The sequence below is a fragment of the Cardiocondyla obscurior genome, linkage group LG02, assembly GCF_019399895.1.
Source record: "Cardiocondyla obscurior isolate alpha-2009 linkage group LG02, Cobs3.1, whole genome shotgun sequence".
Lineage (NCBI taxonomy): Eukaryota > Metazoa > Arthropoda > Insecta > Hymenoptera > Formicidae > Cardiocondyla > Cardiocondyla obscurior.
In genome coordinates this window covers 9,574,109-9,590,137 of record NC_091865.1, presented here as the reverse complement: position 1 = coordinate 9,590,137, position 16,029 = coordinate 9,574,109, and the positions used below count along the sequence as shown (strand labels likewise).

General features: G+C 48.4%; 1 long non-coding RNA gene across 1 annotated transcript in view; it reads left to right on the top strand.

Moving 5' to 3' along the window:
• Window positions 1-15,729, top strand: part of LOC139113087 (uncharacterized) — a 104,746-nt gene extending 89,017 nt beyond the window's left edge. The window contains exon 11 of the long non-coding RNA XR_011547605.1: window positions 14,477-15,729. This is a non-coding gene — a long non-coding RNA (uncharacterized lncRNA). The remainder of the gene's footprint in view (window positions 1-14,476) is intronic.
• Window positions 15,730-16,029: the final 300 nt, after the last annotated feature.

The following is a 16,029-nucleotide window of genomic DNA, read 5'->3' as shown; positions in this document are numbered from 1 at the left end:
TAAAGACCGCGACGTATACACGGAGCGGATAAAACGCCGCAGAGAAAGGGATCTGACGAAATTGGGCACGTCGCGACGTGGCCTGCATCTTAATCGGCCGAGCATCAAGCCGAGTATTGGTCGGCGAGCAAATTGGTTGTTTAGCTACCGCGAGTATTTCGGCATAATTAGACGATCAATTTTCTCCTAACGTCGTGTAATTTACTGGCGCTGCTTTCACGTGGACCTCCTACATGCGCGTGTATGCGTGCAGTCCGGCTCTCTTTTTTCGTTTATTCCTTTCGTTCTCATTTTTTTTTCTTTTTTTTACAGACTCTTATCGCGTGTCTATTCCTCACACGTTTACAGTAACCCCGTCCTTTTGCGCCGAACATTTATTCGTGAGTTTCGGTCTAACTTTCTTCACTCGATCAATTTTCTAGCCGCTCGTTCCACTTTCGACGATTATTAACAGAAACAGGATTCACATGCAGACTCCGCGGAAAAAACATTGCGGCATTAGCAGGTGATAATAGAATATTTCTCTTTATCTTTTTAATTAAATTAAATTTCTATCTCTCACACGATATTAGCGTATAGATCTTCGCTCCAACTCGTTGCTTTTACGAACAGAGAAGGAAAAAGAGACTCGATTCGTCTGAAAGGTTAACGCATAAAATATCACATTTATATTCCACCGTCGGAAATTTGTTGCGACGGTTATAATCAATACCCAGCCTATCCCATTAAACTATCGCAGGTTGGGCGTAATTAAGCGGTGCAATTCCAAAATGTTCCTCAGTTAATCGTTAGAGAAAATACTGCCAATACTCAGCGATATGAATCCCAAAGAAAGACAAAGACTTCGAAGGTAGACGGAAAATACATAACTGTCTTGCGCAATCGTGTCCAATTACGGAACAGCGCAATTCATTGCCCGCTCGTGAAACAACTGTCTCGCGTATATCGGCGTCTATTTTATTGAAATTTATCCCTTCGAAAGTCCGAGCGGATCGTGCGAAATGCGGAAGACGCGTTCGCGCCGCGCCGCGCGCCAAGCTGAATCCACGGTGAATGTGATCCACCTTAAACGGGGCCACTTATCCAATAACTTATCCCGCGATCGAGCGCCGAGAGAGAAGCTGCGCCGACCGATATTTATTCGCATAATACGCCGCGCAGGAGGAAGAGGCCAAAGGGGTGGCGACGGACAGGTCCATGCCCGTTAAACACACATTTTAGGTACTCCAGCCGCAATGCCCGCTTAACTACGGTTTAGTGGAAGTTAAACCGATGATTATGTTGTCAGGCCCCGAGTGGGTGGAGAGGAAAGTGATCGCTCACCGGTCGTCCACACACTCGCGCGGAGCGCAAGGAGCCACGCATATACGCGAGCGGGGAACGTGCGCGCGGAGAGACGCCTTAGGCCCGTTTCACACCGATAACACACGTACCATCGACGCAGATGAATAGCGATCTCCCTCGCGATTGGAATAAAAAATATAGGAGGAAAGCCCGAATCTAAGGTTCGTATAAAAAAAAATTTTTTATGTCGAATAAATAACGCTGACAAAAAAACGAAAAAGAGAAGGACTTCGTCTCACTTGCCTTTCCACGAAGATCCACAACTTACGAGTCTCAGATTTAAGTTTTTCTTCTTCATTTTTGTATGGATATTTTCTTTTAACGCGAAATGGTCAGTCTCAGCCGCGCGCAAAAATTCTCTTTTGAGATTATATTTTTTCATTAGCCTAATTGCGAACTCCCATTGCAAGCAGCGTGAAAGCGGCCTTAGCCCAACCTCGGTCCGCATCAAATTCGCTCGCGCGAGCTTCAGTATAGCTTATAGTTAAGGGAGAGAACGAAAGAAAGAAAGAGAGAGATATCGTGTGTACACGCGTGCTACCAACACCATGGTCACGCACGATCCATGGCGAACATTAATGCCTCGCTGCAGCTATAGTCCGCCTATGTTCGGTACACACGCGTGTGTAAATCCAGATACGTAGACGGGTTGTAAGCGAGCCGATTCATCAACATTATCACTGACGGCCGTACTCCGCTCTGCGGTTTACCCTGCGCGTTATGCGTACGCGTGTATGTATGTATGTGTGTGTGCAGAGGGGATAAAGAGGTTCCCAACCGGGAAACATAGATATTACAGGTGCATTCCGATGCGATATGTTGTGGCCGCAGCATCTACGTGTCTGTCGATCAGATTCATCGACCGGTCCGAGATAAGCATCGATAAGGATTTTTCCCGCTGGCCGAGAGAGAGAAAGAGAGATCGCGTTTCGCCGTAGTAAAAAGACGCGAAATGCGCGCGGGCGGGCGGAAAATCGAGAGTCGAAGTTCGAGAAAGTGTGTACGTGCGTGTGCACGAATGATAGTTATTAATTGGCTATTTATATACCACGCGAGCAAGCTGAAAGAGAGCGATAACGATTCCCCGACCTAAAGTTTATTGAAGAGTACGATTTATTACGAGTAGAGGCTGTGATTTAGCGTTGCTTGCACTGGAAGCTCTAACGTGTAGTCCCCCTGGATCTCTTCCGTCTGCTAAACGTGAGAGAAGAAATTTGCATGAGGAATTTGTAAATCACTCCGAAACTTTTTAAGACCCCGTACGACCGCGCGCTAGATCTCTTACGTCACGCACAAGGCTTTTGCACGTGCAAATAACTCGAGCTGCGCGCTGCAATTATTGAATAAGGCAAGGAAATCTTTCTTTCTTGGGACCACCTGCCCCGCATTAGGGGTAAACCAAACATCTTCGACAACAAGTCGGCTTTCGCGCGCGATTAACGTGGCTCGCTGCGCTAAAAAGTTCGCGTTAGCACGCTTGCGTGCACCCGATTGGCCCGTAAGAAGATCGACCGCCGAGCGAACGGATAGCACGTAATGAGATAACTAGTAATAAGGAGGTAATGATTACCAGAAAGAGAGGGAGCCGGGGCAAAACGAAGAAGGAGGAGCAACGAAAGGAGAAAAAAAAAAGGAAAAAAAACCAGGAAAAAAAAAGAAAGAAAAACAGCCGTCGAGAACGAGAGAGAGAACGGGAGATCGATATAGCGGAGGACAGCGAGTGCGTGTGAGAGATCGATACGACGGGCGGGCGCGAGAAAGACGGCCGCGATGGAGCTGAACGCGCGGGAAAGGAGACGAGAGGAAGACCAACGAAGATGGAAGGTGTAAAGGCCAGGAACGAGAGACAGGAGAGACGGCCGCTCGTAACTCCGGACACTCAACCGTCTCCGAGGCAGTTTCGTCCACTAAAATCACGCTCGACGGTTGAGTCAACAGTCCCGGTCGCAACGCCAACGAGCGTCGCCGTTTCCTCGCTCGTAAAAGAACCGTGGTCCCCTCTCTCAGGCATACGAGAGAAAACTCACGTTCGGACGTCGCTCCGTTCTCGAACAATGCTCCTCCTCCTTGTAAAATCTCTGGGCTTTTAAAATAGTAAAAAAAAAAAATAAAATAATAATAATACCGTCAGGCAAACGACTTTATTCGCGCTTCGATGGTCACAAGTATACCGAATTTTCTCGGGCAAGCGGGGCTAAAAGAAAAAAAAAAAAAAAAAAAAAAAAAAGAAATTAAGAAAGAGAGATATTCCGTGAGGCAATAACGTTGTGGCTGCCGCTTAACTAGTCGGGATGTTGCATCGCGCGTGACGCCGACCCATTATTTTCGCTCGATGAAACAATTAGTCAGCCGACCCGGCGACTGTAATTAGACAAAGGACAATTACGGCAAGTCGCCTCGTTATCTTACCGTTACACCGGTGGGACACGTGTAAGACAAGCTGTTATAAATTATCGGCACTCCGCCTTACACCCATCGATCTGTCCCGAACGATTATTCGCGTCTCCTCGTCTTTCCTTTTTACGGCGCGAGTTCGACCGATGGTGCGCCCTTCGAACTGCAAAAAAACCGGGGTGCGTCTGAGGTACCCGTGGAAAAGGAAGACTTTCCAAGTGCGCCGGAGCCCCGGTCTGCGCACCGAGAACGTGCGAGTTAACTCGCGATCGATTTTATCGGCCTCTCTTAAACGCGTTTTATCGGCTACGCACATCGCCTTCGAACCGCGCGTTCGCCACAATAATTACGTATTTTTCTTTTTCTGCATCCGTGCTTGCGTGCGTGCACGCACCAGTGAGCTGTACGTATCTCATGTTCTCGATCGCGACTTATTGATCGACGTTTCGCGGATTGTGCCGCGTGTGCAGATGCATTGCGACTGGTAATCGAACTTTGCAGGCACAGAAAATTCGCTGAAATTCGACAAAGTGTAATATAAAAATAACACAAGCGAAAATATTGCGTGTAAAAATATTCGTTAATACCGCTAATAACGTTTCTTTTTATATACACATAATAATAAAGCTAAGTCATAATTGTAAATCAAGTTTCACCTGCCGGCCGACTTCGAGTCAATGTAGCGTGTAATAACATTTTTATGGTCAATGGTTTTCTTAATAAGTAAACGTGGAAATAACTTGAAATGAAAAATGACAATGCATCGAGAGCTCGTGATATTTTCGCGGGATCGCCCCGGAAATAATATCCCAACGAAGTTGCGAAAAGCGTAATGGACGCGTTGCAAAACCGAGACGAGGAGCAAGAGCTGCCGGCGTGCGCGAGTTGCAAGCGGGTTCCGGAAATTAGATATACCGGTAATCGCGCCATTAATAACGCTTGCAACCGGGCTGCGATTCATTATTTAACGGCAATTAGGTCGGTATAAATTGATTGCGGGTTGGCGCGCCGCGCCGCGTACGCAGCTGGATATCGCTAAATAATACGTCGCCCGCGCGTTCAATGACGCGTGACGAGACCCTCGCGCGAATAAAACAATCGCGGCTGGCGAACGCTGAGTTTGCCGTGCGCGTTTGCGATTTAATCCGCGATTCTACCCGCCCCGGAAAGAGTCACTCGTCGCACGTGCCGGCGATGGAACTCGTCGCGGCCCAAGATATGACATTCGACACGAGCATACGATTCATACGCGTCGCCTCCGATCGTCGCGATTAGCAGCCGAATCACGCGGAAACGAATCGGCAATCGGGAGCCCGCGATATGTAGGAAGACCGGCCGATAGCGGTCGCCGTCTCGCAATTTCCTTTGACCGTTAAACGACGCGCACGCAAATCTCCGCGTTGCCCGGGATATAGCGACCGGCACGGACGCAATTAGCGGACCGGTCGCCAATAAAACGCATCGATGCACGCGGTGCGTTGAGCGCGCGAGACGGGACCGCGCCTCGCATCGCGGCCCATGTGCTTAATCTTCCGCGCCCGCGATCCGCACGATCGGCGTGCAATCTGCGATATCCGAAGCCGGGTAGATTCTTAACCGCTTGAAATTTTCTTTTTACGGGAAATTACAAGTGCATTCGAGTGTTACAAAGACCGGGGAGCTCTCTTGCTTGTGGAAGCTGTCCGTGTTGCCTCCCTCTTTGCCTTCTCTTTCTCTCGTTTCAGTCAGGACTGAGGGAAAAGCGCTTCTAGGTCGATTAACGGGGCCGTTCAACCCTTTTCGGAAAAATAGTGATCGCCGTAGCGCGATAGCGCGATTTTGTGGATATTTAATACGCGCCGGCGAACGCGAGAGCGGCGATCGCGCGAAGCGATAGCCGCATATCGGAGCAACATTTCCGCGGTAATTACACTGATCGCCCGATACGTCTTGATACCGGCGCCGGGAGTTCTTAATCGCCGGGCTCTAATTACACAGGTGTTTATGCGAGTTGCTAAATTCCAAACGGCAGGCCGCACAACTGACACACGCGTGTGGCTCCAGGAGTGATTGCAGAATCGCCGGCTGCAAATGCAATCTTCGCGCGATTAGTATTTAATTCCACGCGCATAATGGAAGCCGCATTCTAGGCCGTGAAACTCGAGTATCATTTTATTAACGGTAATAACATCTTTCCTCGCGTTTGATAGCTAATCGACGTAGCATCGCAGATAGCTTCTCATGATACGCTCGATCGACATCTTACACTATCGCTAAACATTTTTACAGAGATGACCGTCGAACGCGTCGGGCGTTATCGTGGGAATATAATAACTCGACCCGAGTCGATAAAATAAATGCCACTAGAGTTTCGGCTATCGCGAGAATCCCGCGACTCGTCAGCAACAACGAATGACGGTTTTTAGCCGTAATCTTTTTTTTTTCTTTTTTTTTTTACGCGCGAATATTATTTCCATCGTTATATACCTGGCGAGAGCACCGTCAGTTCGTCGGTGGCTTACGTCGTGCGGAACGCGCACACGTTCGACCCCGGTGACGCGGGCCACCCTTGCACCCTCGGGAACTCTGTGTTTGTCAATTGCGTGGCAACGGGATCCACGATTGGATAACGCAAGGTTGCAATGCTATCGAGCTTCGATTATTGGCCAGATACGGGGTTGGTGGGCGAGGCTGGAGGCAACATTTGCAGACAGCATCCACCCGCACCCGCTTCTTCCCTTTCCCCTTCGCGCTCCGCTCGTCTCTACACCGCAGTTCGGTCCCTTCGCTTCTTTCTTCGTCTTCTCGCTTTTCTCCTTGCTTCTTTATCTTTACCTCCGATTCTCGTCCCCGCAACCCTCACCTCTCTCGCGCGTAGATGTTGAACCAAAACGAGCACCCAATTAACCAACAATCCAAAACAATTTGGCCGTTCAGATCCTATCTGCGTTCTCCTCAGCGTGAGGTGAGAGCAGGCCGCTGGACCAAGGGAACGTCTCGAAACCTTAAGGCTGCACACACTCTAACCGACGTCGTCCGTGTCCGAGACAGTAGTCTTACTGGCCCACTACAGCGCGAACAAATATTCGTTGAAATTGAGACGTCTCGCTAACGTATATGTATTTTAACTGTCGCGCTTAATATTAATAATTACAGTTACGTGCATTGTGCAACACGAATTTATTAATCGACACCCCGCGTTCTAACGTGACAGGAAAATGTTAGCTCGGCATCGCTTGTTATTTATTCGTGCATCCGCATTGAAGACGGCTACTTGGCAATTTCTCTCGACGTGCGGAATTACGCCGCCCGAGAGGTTCCCACATCTTAGCGCGAATTATCGAGCGGCGCATAACTCGTATATCCGGCTACTCCGCGATTCGCCGATCTTTACCCTCCGTTAAACGCGCGCATTCTCGGGGGGGAATTTTTCCCCCTTTGCGATTTCGCGTGAAACAGCGCGAGCGAGATACATTTGTGCATAAGCCGCAGGTCGAGGAAAGACAGGGAACGAGGGAAAAGGTAGGAAGATCGCGAGAAAGAGAGAAGAGGAAGAAAGGAAGAAAGGAGAAAAGGAACTTTAGCCGTAGGTGGAGGAGCGCACCTACTTCCACGGTGCATCTGAACGCCGATAGGCCGAGAGCTCTCTTTGCACGCTTATTACCCTAATATCAGTACTTAACACACTGTTGCCCGCACATATCGTCGTTTATTTGCCGTGGCAACGACCGGGTGTCCCGTTTTACTCGACGACTCTACCGCACCGCCGGTGCGCGGTACGCTTTTTCTTCTTCTGTTTAACTTTCCATGCCTCGCTCTGGTTAAAATAAATGATCTTAATGTAAGTATGACGACTGACAAATCAACGTAATAATAACGAACGGCAACGACGTAAATAGAAATTGTTCAAGCGGGCACGGCGGGACATCCTCGGTAGCTTATACCGCGCGGCGTCACGTTAATGACCGCGTGAATTTACCCTCGTCGTACCTAATTATGTGCCGAGAAATGGAAATTATACGAATACGCTGAGTGATGTAGAATTGAGATCGACAGCGATTGCGGATTCGAAAGAAATCCAAATTCCATGGAACGATCTTATCCAACGGCCCGAAGAACGGGAATTATCATAACGTTACTGCCAATTTCAAGTGAGACGCTCGAGATGAAAGATGAAGGGGAAAAGGGGAAGCGCGGTCGGGTTCGAGCGGGATGGGAAAACCATGGGTGAAGAAGCGAGAAAGATAAGGTGAGGGAAGAAGACAGAGCTCGAGGAAGAAACGAGACGAGGTAACGCGCGTCGAAGGTTTCGCTCTAGGCACCCGGTATATAGATCGGCCGTAGCTGGCCCAATGGCGTGGCGTTCTCGGCAGATAATTATCACTAACCATCAGCTATTTGCGAGGAATGGCTGATAATTGCTACGTTGTTGAGCCTCCGCCGAGCGATAACCTGCCTAGGACTCCTTTTAGATGAGCAGCTCTCTCGCGCAGTCACTACAACCTCCGGGGCCCTACGGCCCCACGGAATCCTCTCGGCTTTTTATTTTATTTATTTCTCTCTTTCTCTCATTCTCTCTTTCTTTTTCCTCCATACCTTCTTCTACTCGCGGCTGGGTCCCGCGAAGGGCTTGACTTCGCGTGCCATTTGGCGCGACCCTCGAAACCGATAAAAAATAAAATTATTATTGCGATATGTAAGACCAATTCTATCGACGCGCTCGCTCTTGGCCGCACTTTCGGCATTACCTGCCCTGAACGGAATACGAGAGTGAAAGATAAAAGGGCTCAGCGTCCCGGTGGACTTTCGCGTTTTTCAGGTGGCACGCGATTCCGATTTATCGCGTCGCGCTCGAGCGATTTCGCGTTTTAATACCGGTACACCGTAAATCCCGACGGTCGTAAAACGCGCGCGTAGTTGTACGGCGGAAGAAAAAGGGAGGCTCCGGGAAGGAGAAGAAGGGAAGAAAGGAAATCTGTCCCGCGTCGTGGAAAGCGGAGGAAAATCGTGTACGTTAACTCGCGCGTATCTGCATCGCGAATCCCAAGTTCGCGATCTCTCTCTCTCTCTCTTTCTTCGACCTCTTTCCTTTCTCTCCCTTCGCCGGTTAGATAGCTCTCTTATTACCCTGTAAATCGTAATGTTACACCGGCAATTTAATAAGCCGCGCGCGTTCACTTATTCCCGCTGACGAGTCCGGGCGCACATAATAATGTTAATGGCAGCAAGTATATCTTCTAGGACAGCGAGAGGAAGCGTGCTCGCGCGCGTGTATGTACATACGTGAAACCACCTCGCAGCCGTGCGCGATAATACGTATAATCCTTCGAGGAGATCACGCGCGTAAATATTTCCACCGTAGTCGCCCGGGCTGTTTGTCCGCTTGCGGCCCGGCAGTATCGCAGCGTCGCCGTAATAATGGTAACGCCCGTGTATCGCACCCGCAAATGCCCCGTTATCGATAACGCGGGATGACAGATACCGGGACCCGCGATATCGGGGGCGATATCCGCGACGGCTCGATCGACAGTTCGCGCCTATCACTTCCGACCGGGTTTCCTTTCATTCGACACCACGCAAAATCGCACGGCGAGAAAGAGAGAGAGAAAGATAGAGAGAGGAAAGAAATGGGAGCAGAGATAAGAGGCGACATAATTCGTTGCTGGGAGCCGTGCTCGGACCCAAAGTTGCGGGATTTGCCCGCCTACGATAAAGCGAGTTACTTTTATTTGAGAGAGAACTCTCTCGCGAGGGGTCCAGGACTCCGGACTTTCGAACCCCGGCGCGATTCTAAACCAGTTCGGAATTCGTGTCTCGGCGAAATCGCGCCTCGGGACTCCTCACGGCCGATACACGATCGCGTCCGATCGATTAAGCCCAGTCGCCGCCGCGAGAGAGGCTGGTAACTTACGAACACATGCGCACACGTGTGCACCGACATAAATTATCAACGGGAATCTCAAATGTTAGCGGGTCTCGCGAGCCACGGCGAGGCCGCTCGTGCAGACAATCGTTTAGGAGCGATAGGCGCGCAGCGGAAAAGGGAAAAAAAAAGAAAAAAAAAAAAAAATCCTCCCCGACAACGTGCCTGTTTGCATTCCTGTCAGCGCTACGCGATATTCCTGTATGCAATACCTGTAAGCGGCCGGCACTAACACGCATACGATCCGCGTGCAATCACGGGACACGTTAGGGGAGAGCGCGGTCGAGTACGCGCGCGGACGAGATGAGGCTACATCGTTGCAGCATCCAGCAGCGAGAATGAAAACGGCGCCTCTCGACGACGAGAGGAGCGCCCGTGAGAGAGGGGAGCGATGAAGAACGCCGAAGACTGGGCGGGGGAGTGCAGAAGGAATAAGGTGTAATCAGTTTAATGAATAGTCGCCCCGCGTAATTACGGTGAAGCTCTCGTAGCCATGGGCTCTCGTACGTACACCTATGCGAGCGGGGCCGCACATCGATACGCTTGGATTTAGGCGAAGACGAGGCGGAGGAGACAGCGAGAAAAATTAATGGACGCAGAAGAAGCGGGGAACTCGACTCGTTCGCCGCTCAGCCAAGAAAGTTGGAAAGTTTAATTTTTTTTTTTTTATGAAAATTTAAATCTTAAATTAAAATTGACGGGCTAAGCATGAGCAGTAATTAAAAAAAAAAAAAAAACGATTTAATTTATATTGGTAAGTAGATAGCTTTTATGAACGTCGAGATGTATAGATCTTTCGGTTCTTAGGACCACTTTAATGATCTATAATTGATAATGATCGGGTCGATTTCGATTTGAAACCTTTGATCACGTTGTTGGAGAGGATACGTCAATCGGGACAGCGTTCTCTCTAGTCATTGACCGGGTGCGCGGGTTTTTATGGCAGTTCGTAACCCGTCCGCGCGGCTATTCAAGCACTCGATCGTCGGAAGGCAGCCCAAGATGTACTGGGATCGTGCGAACCCACGAGCGATCAAATAAAGTGAATCAAATTGATCGACGGAACTTGGCATGACTGACCCCTTACATTCGAAAGATCGACGAAACTCCCTACGTAATTGAAGTTCTTTAACAAAATTCTCCGCAACCTCGCACGCGTTCGGTGCGTTTAAAAATTATAAATAAAATCTTGCGGGAATACAAATAAATAATTTATTTCTTTAGCAATACTTTACAGCTGACACGCAAGATTATTAAGGATTTAAGAGTTTAAGATGGGGCGACGATTCGAAATACAAAAGAGCGCTAATAAGCTTGAAAAAAAAAAAAAAAAAAGAACCGATACAATCTATACGTGAGTTATCCGCATAGCAAGGTACGACATCCATCAATCGTTCGAATGATTGACTCGTCGATGATTATCCAAGACGAAGGGTACTCTCACGGGACCACAAACCGCTTCGCTCCTTGATCCCCGTACCTGAGAACTGTCTCGATCCGGAAGACAGTCTCCGCGCCGTATATAAGTGTCCCGCGATTTTCTACGTTCGATTTGCACCACGACGGGGGAGGAGAGGGAATAGTAGAATCGAGCCGAGAAGCGGAATTACACGATTTACCGCACGATTCCCTCGTCCATGCGAGGGATATACCCATCGATAGGTCGTCGGTTGAGAGACCATCGAGGTCGCTAGCCTATGGCGTAAAAGCCATGGAAGAAGACGAAGGAGAAGCGTGGGCCCCCGTGAGGTACCGCCGCGCGTAACGTCTAATAACCGAGTATCATCCCGCCGGGGAAAACGGGGAACGAGGGGGGATTTCTACGATTCGAGATCTCGATCCGTAGATCTGTCTAATGTGGGCCAACCACGCGAACCTATCATAACCTGGGCCAACCTCGGCCCCGGCATAACCACATGTTTGCCCAGGTAACCTCCTCTCTTTCTTTCCTGCCTTCGCCTACCTCGCTCGCCTCTATCGCCTCGTCGCTTCTTCCCAGTGCTATCTCACCACCCTGGATTTCCTCCCGGAATTTACATTTCTACGAGTGCCGCTTCTGTTCCCGCCAGCGGTAATGCCCGCCGTATTCAGCGACGTCGAATTACCCGGCGCGAAAAAGTCGGCGAACAATGCCGATTGCGTCACTGACGGAAGCGCTCTTTCAGCATCTCAACGATCCAGCTCGTGATTCGTCTTTCGCACTGTTACTCCGCGGAATATCGGTGGAAATATCAATGTCCAAGGCGTTGCATTACAATTATCGACGCAACAATAATTTGTTCATTAACTTTTAAAGTTCGAAAAGTACTTCTTATATTTTTAACAATTGATATAAAAATACATTTTTATTGACTTCTCGTAAATTAAAAATTGCAAATTTTATGAGCATCTCAACAAGGTTGTACATTAAATAGACGAAAAAAAAGAGAAAAAAAAGAACAAAGCCACGTAGCTTTACGCGTGTCATCCAGCCGAGAAAGAGAGCTCTCGGTACCCTCGTCGGCCATCTGCTTTCGCGGGGAACGAAACGCTGAGAAAATACAGTATCTTTGCGGAGGGATCGGTCCAATCAAGAACTACTTCCTCGGAGCCGGAGTCCACGGCCGAGGGATAATTCTTATGGCGCGCAAGCGTTGATCGTGCAAGCGTGATTCTTCACCTCGGACACGCTACATCGGTGTTGCGATCGGTGTGCGTAACACACGCGTCCGCGTCGGACACGCCTGCGCCTCCTTATACCCACACCCGGCCGCATGCACACCCCCGACAATAATGTAAACAAAATGGTACCACTATTTCATTGGTAACCCGACACCCCTACGTTGAACCCACACACATCGCCTTTGCCATCGGCCCTTCTATTTCTGCATTCCTTCCTCCGTCTCTTACCTCTGCTTCTTCCCCCGCGTCTCTCTCGCTTTCTGTTTTGCACTCTTCAGTCATACGTCTTCGCTATTTGGTAAAAGCGGCAATAATGAACGGCTAACTCGATCGTAAAATTAATTATTCTTATTCGTTAATTTTTTTTATTTTTATTTATTAATTATTTTTATTAATTTTTTAGATTGAATTAAATAATAATTTATTATCATCAAAAATAGCACGTTTAAAATTTCTTAACTATAACATGTTTGAAAAGTAGTTCTGGCTTCTTTTTTTTTTAATTCTTTTTATTTGCCATTAAAAGTTTCTCGAGGGCATTCATCGATTTTCCGAGAAATTCCCTCTAATTACGCTAATAACCTGTTTCTCTCGATTTAACATGCGCGTACTTATTCCACGGCGAGTCGAGTCCGCGACTGATTGACCCCACGAGGTTACTCCTCGTTCCGAGATTCCATGATATTTGATTCCACTTATTTCAAACTCTCAAATCGAATGACAGAAATGACAGAGGCTGTCCAGGAAGAGCCCCGGGGGCGAAACGACGAATGCCACAATGTTTATTCGTTCCATTCAATTACGAATGCATCCTCGATGGGAACTCGTTGGAATACTAGTCTAGCCGGTCCAATCACGTTTGGTGCGATGATACAAGCGAGAAATTGCATACACTTTTCTTAGAGTCTTCGATTACACTCTCTGCTTTATCGAGCTCTTCTTTATTTGCAAGTGGGATCTGACGGGCAGATAAAATAATTGACTTCGACAAACTCAAGGACTACGGCGAGTATCCACAACTCGAGCATCGAACTGAACCCGACAGCCGTCAAACGTGCGGACGTTATTAGCCGGTTGGCATTTAACAACACGCAACAAAATAATCGCGCGTACCTGCTAATAATTAGGTGATTAATTTCCGAGAAAGTCGAACGTCTTAATGTCCATCGCGCCGACGATATCAGCCCCGGCTCGTCTTACACGCTTAATTTGCAAATAACCCGTGACTCGTTTAATCAATAACGTGTTCAACCGCACGATCGATCGATCACCGAGATGTGGGGAAAAGAGATGCGGGGACCGACTCGACGTCGCATAACGAAGCGAAACCCGGGGGAGAAAGACCCTCGATGTAAGAAAATGTAACAGGAGATCGAGAGAATCGGTTCTTCGATAACGGGCGACGATCGATCGGCAGATTTCGTCGCGGCCGCTTAATTCAACTCTAATTTGGACTTTACGAGCGTCGTTACGTGGTCGGCTCGGTGGTCCTATCGCCTCCTCACCTGGTTCCGTGGGATTTATTTATTTCTTGGCACACATCCGCAAAAGAGGATCGTGTCGCTCGCGTGTTATTCAAATGCAAACAACGCCCAAAGAAATATCGACTCGGCCCGGTGACTTATTAACGCCGCGGATCGCAGATCTTTCGTCGAGAAAGTCTCGGAATATCGAATGACTTTTGTTCGAAGGGATTTTTTGGGATTTATTTATTTATTTTTATATTTTTTATTTTTTTATTGAGCGCTGATTGTTCTGACTTAAAATTGTTGCATGGCATGCCTTCTAATTGTTATAAGCTAAATGAGCACGCGAGAATAATTTTGCGTTTTTCCGCGACTTGTTATTCGAATACTTTCGCTATCTCCTAATTTGTATTCGAAAAGAAAAAAAGAAAAAAGTCAGACTCGACATCGCGAATTTTGATATTTACGTCCAGCCACATTCCTTTTCCCGCTTGACCGATACAATACAATTACGATGTTGATGCCGGGACACGAAGTTTCGCACAGGCGGAAAAGAAAAATTCGAGACACCGGCCCGCGCCCGGACGGGCCCTTGCGACACGCGTGGAACATTTGTCAGACACTTTAGGACCTGTCGGGCTATTGTTTTCCCATCGATTCCGGCTTGGAAAGCACGGCTTTAACCGGTGTTTTACACGCTCGGTTCCAGGAACCGGATCCTCCATCTGGGATCCCAGGCTTGTGGCATCCGAGTCGTGGGCTCGGCGTGCCCAGGAGGAAGAAAGAAAGAACGGACGCTCGAGACAAGTGACGGAGCAAGAGGGACGTAGGGGGAAAGGGGAGACAGGTATACATGCCCCGGGACTCCGGGACCATTTCGCCTGTCAGGCCCAATTCCGTTTGGGTCCAGGAACCTTGGAGCGCTCTGTTCAGCGCTGCAGTTTATGGCCGTCATTACCTCGATCGGCCTCGAGTTGGATTAAACGATTTGTTCGTGTGCACGTTCTACTTTATTGGCTGACATCTCCTACGTGATACTTAATGTTACACCGGTCTGACGCGGCACGATGTAAAATTCGGGCCCGTCGCCCCGTTGAACGTTTCAGTCGCGATAATCTCACGCGGACAGACGGTAATTGCGAGGCGTAATCATCGTAGAATCTTGATGCAACGATTTACATTCCGAGTTAACGGTGAAGCGCATTGATTGTACTGTCAGTGACTTTAATTCTGCATTACGTACTTCAGGAAGTTATTAATTTAAAAGCCAGTGTACGGATATACGCGAGAAGAAATATAATAACGAGCGATCGTTAAATTACATAAATATCATACATATAATTTATCTTCTTTTATTTAATTAACTTTTACTTCTTTTTTTTTTCTTTTACTATAAATAAATTTACTTATATAAATTATATTTTTATAAAGGATCGATAAATGCGAATTAGAGTCAGAGGGTCGGAGGCGGTTGCACGAGGATGAGATACACGGCACTTCAATTGTTCGGGCATCAAGCACTTCCTGCAGAAGGTAGAAGACCTGTGCGTGCCCGAACTTCTTCATCCTGTGGCCTGCGCGACCACTTATCTTCCCTAATTTACGTAGCTTGTTTCGTTCAGCGGTGCTGAACGACGTTTCGTGTCGTTAAACACCTCCTGCGCCAAATTTGAATGACAATGTATCCGTTCATGTCGTGTAGCTTATTCGCTTCCCCTCGCGCCGCTACGTGCGAGGCTCGCCCTAATTGTAATTAATCGTCTCGCGACCTTATCTCGCGCAGTTTAGCCCGGCCAGGTCGACTCGAATTCGCCGCGGCGATAAATTCTCATCTTACTTGCCGCGCGCGCGGTTTTGCCCCACGTTTACGTATATTTTCGTCTCGGCCGACAATGTGCGCGGCGCGCATCGTAAGTGCCTCGTTAACGCGCTCATTGACATACATTAATTATAACATAACGCGCGCGCGATCCGCAAATTTGCATATATGCACGATCGTTTTGCGCGATACTACCCGCGATACCGTGTCTCATATCGTCATATTCGCTCGCAGAGTGCTATACCGGGCGCTATCCGTTCCTCGTGATATGCAACCTAAGCTTCGCGTCACCTGCGGCACGAACGTGGCAAAACTCATCGTGGTCACGCGATTGCAACCTGCAGTTGCGTCTTCGACAATAACGCGTCCCGTGCGATTTAATTGGTGTCGCCTGCGACTTAAATAGCAAAATAAAAATAGTCGTTTCCGACGGCCGTCTTTTT